Genomic DNA, 3,832 nt, shown 5'->3' on the forward strand with positions numbered 1-3,832 from the left:
GCCCCGCTCCCCACCTACCGGCTCCACCCCGGCCAATAGCAGCCCGTGCCCGCATGCAGCACCCTCCCCGCCCGCGTCGCCCGTGCTCACGTCCCTTCCCCCGCGCGCTATCCCTGTTGCACCACCCAAGAACCTACACAACATGCGTATGCGGGCAAAATCCGATTTTCTGCAGCCGCGCAAGCTCATGGCTGTCTCCACCGCGTCCACTTCCATCCCCCCATCCCTGCCAACTACAAACACGCTCTCTGAGACCCTAACTGGTACAATGCCATGCTTGAGGAATATAATGCTTTGGTGCAAAACAAAACGTGGTCTTTGGTTTCTTGTCCCGCAGGTGTCAACTTGGTGTCGGGGAAATGGATCTTTCGCCACAAGCTGCATCCAGACGGCTCCCTCGCTCGGTACAAGGCTCGTTGGGTCTTGCGTGGCTTCACCCAGCAACCGGGGGTGGACTACGGCGAGACTTTCAGCCCAGTGGTCAAGCCGGCCACCATCCACGTCATCCTGAGCGTCACCGTCAACAACAACCGGGCCATCAACTGGCTCGACGTCAAGAACGCGTTCCTCCATGGGACGCTTGCTGAGGACGTGTACAACCAGCAACCGACTAGCTTCATCGACACCGCCCGCCCTACGGCCGTGTGCAAGCTCCACAAGGCACTCTACGGCCTCAAGCAGGCGCCCCGCGCTTGGTTTCATCGGTTCACGTCCTTCCTCTCCACCATGGGCTTCACTGCGTCGCGCTGTGACACATCGCTGTTCATTCTTCGCCCTGGCTCGGGGGTCGCGTACCTCCTACTATACGTCGACGACATCATACTCACTGCCAGCTCCGCACCGCTCCTCGCCTCCATCACCGCTGTGCTCACCACCGAGTTCTCCATGACCAATCTCAGCGTGTTACATCACTTTCTCGGGATCAATGTCCAGCGCAGTGCTCATGGCCTCTTTCTGTCGCAGCAGCAATACACCCTCGAGATACTCGATCGCGCCTCCATGCTCAACTGCAAACCCATCGCAACCACCGCTGACACCAAGGCCAAGCTCTTCGCCACCTCCGGTGACCCCGCGCCGGACCCTTCTCTTTTACGTAGCCTTGCCGGGGCGCTCCAGTACCTGACGCTCACGCGCCCGGACATCGCCTACGCCGTCCAGCAAGTATGCTTGGTCATGCACTCACCGCGCACGCCTCATGTCGCTTTGCTCAAGCGCATTCTCCGCTATCTCCGCAAAACGGTGCACCTCGGGCTCCATCTACGACCGTCGACATCTTCTCAGCTCGTGGCATACACTGACGCCGACTGGGTTGGGTGTCCTGACACCCGCCGTTCGACATCCGGCTACTGCATGTACCTCGGCGACAACCTTGTGTCCTGGTCGTCTAAACGGCAGGCCACGGTGTCCCGATCCAGCGCAGAAGCGGAGTACCGCGCTGTCGCCAACGCGGTCGCTGAATCGTGCTGGCTCCGGCAACTTCTTCAGGAGATTGGGCGCCCGCCCGCTCGCGCCACGGTCGTCTACTGCGACAACATCTCTGCCACCTACCTCTCCTCCAACCCGGTGCTACATCAACGGACCAAGCATGTCGAAATCGACTTGCACTTCATCCGCGACCGTGTGGCCTTCGGAGACGTACGTGTTCTTCATGTACCCTCCACGTCGCAGTTCGCCGATGTGTTCACGAAGGGGCTGCCCACCAGCGTTTTCCAGGAGTTCAGGACAGCCTCAACGTTGTCGAGGACCCCGTTTCAGCTGCGGGGGGCTGTTGGAAAACGGCTACGTCAGTACCTGCCTGACCGGTTCTCACGGCGGCTCCCTCCTTCTCGCCATCACGCACGCATAGCCCGCGTTGGTTACGCACGTCGCCCCCGAGTGGCGCTCGTGCCCATTGTACTACCATCTGTATATAATGTACTCTTATGAGAGGAATCAATACAATAGTGAACATTATCACTAAACAACTCAAGAAGGGTGCTTGTTTCCCTGTTTCCCAACGCATGTTGCGCCAAATAGGAGGTCGCCTCGTGCCCACATGCCGGGAGATATCGAGCAGCCCCCCAAGCGCGACATTGCTACATCCACGGGCTCCTACGAAGAGCCTATGTAAACTTTCTATTAAACTAATTATCCCTAATTTCCAATTACATGTTCCTGCGTTGTCAGACAGACCTTGCCGGCTCTGTCTCCGGCGATCACCGGAGGTTTACACGAAGGTGGATGCGAGAGGGAGAGAGGCTCTTTTGCACTGCGAACTACTTTAGCTTTTCAGTGTTTCTTCTCCTTTTATTCAGTGACTACAACCGAATTACAAAACGGAAACGCGGAGCTAGTGCGAGTAGTGGACGCCGCCATCCCAGCGCCCCTCGCGCTTCGCCCGCCATGGCGCCTTGACCGCGCTTTCGTGCCATCCCACGATCGGGTCAGGGCGCCGCGAAAAACTCTAACAGAACCGAGACACGGCTCGGGCTTGACTGACGAAGCTGAAACTAACCGAGGCGCAGCTCGGGCTTATCTGACGAAACTGAAACTATCGACACCTAAAACCCTAAACCTGAACATTGAAGTTTACCCAACAATCACCCCTAAACTGATCGTTCAGGGTGTTGCCTCGATCATGCCGATGCTTGAGCGCAGCTGCTGCAGTCGAACACGACCAAGCGGCTTGGTGAACATGTCTGCAAGTTGAAACTCTGTTGCCACATACTCAAGTTCGATCTTCTTCGTCTCCACGCAATCTCTGATGAAATGATACCTAAGCTTGATGTGTTTTGATCTGTCGTGCATCACTGGGTTCTTTGCCAGAGAGATTGCGGATTTGTTGTCGACCTTGAGTCTCACTGCCTTCTCTTCTTTTTCTCTGAACTCGCTGAGCAGGCGTGCGAGCCAGATTCCCTGACAGGCAGCTGTGGTTGCTGCAATGTACTCTGATTCACAGCTAGAGAGTGCCACAATCTTCTGTTTCTGCGACTGCCAGGTTACCGCTCCTCCTCCGAGCAAGAACAGGGTCCCGGAGGTGCTCTTGCGTGTGTCCACATCGCCGCCGAGATCACTATCGCTGTACCCAGTGAGTTCAGGTTCACCAGCTCCTCTGCCGTACTTGCAGCCCAAACTCAGAGTGCCGGCAATGTACCTCAAGATGTGCTTGACGGCGGTGCGGTGTTCTTCAGTTGGCGCTTTCATGAAGCGCGAGACATACCCAACCACGAATGCCAGGTCAGGGCACGTGTGCACCAGGTAGCGCAGGCCGCGGACGATGCTGCGATACTCTGTCGCATCCACTGGTGGTGCCGTGCTCTCCTTTGATAGCTTGAACCGAGGCTCCATGGGAACGTGACAAGGCTTGCAGCCAGCCATGCCACTCTTCTCCAGGAGTTTCCGTGTGTACGCGCTCTGAGCAATGACGATGCCATCCTCTGTTTGCTTCACTTCAATTCCGAGATAGAAACTTAGCAGACCCAGATCAGCCATCTTGAATAGCTTCTGCATTTCTCATTTGAACTTGGTGATCTCTTCTGTGTCAGATCCGGTGATCACCAGATCATCCACGTATACCCCCACGATGAGGCGTGTGGTCGCCGTGCCCCGTGCGTACACTGCGTGCTCTAACGGACAGCGTGTGAACCCAAGCTTGTTCAGACAGGTGTCCAGCTTGGTGTTCCACGCTCTGGGAGGCTGCTTCCGACCGTACAACGCCTTGTTCAGACGCAGCACAAGATGCTCCTTGCCGGCGATGACAAACCCCGTTGGCTGCTGGACATAGACTTCCTCCTGGAGCTCGCCATTCAGGAACGCCGATTTGATGTCCATGTGATGAACGACCCAGCCCGCG

Source organism: Triticum dicoccoides, chromosome 1B (assembly GCF_002162155.2).
Source record: "Triticum dicoccoides isolate Atlit2015 ecotype Zavitan chromosome 1B, WEW_v2.0, whole genome shotgun sequence".
NCBI classification, from domain to species: Eukaryota; Viridiplantae; Streptophyta; class Magnoliopsida; order Poales; family Poaceae; genus Triticum; species Triticum dicoccoides.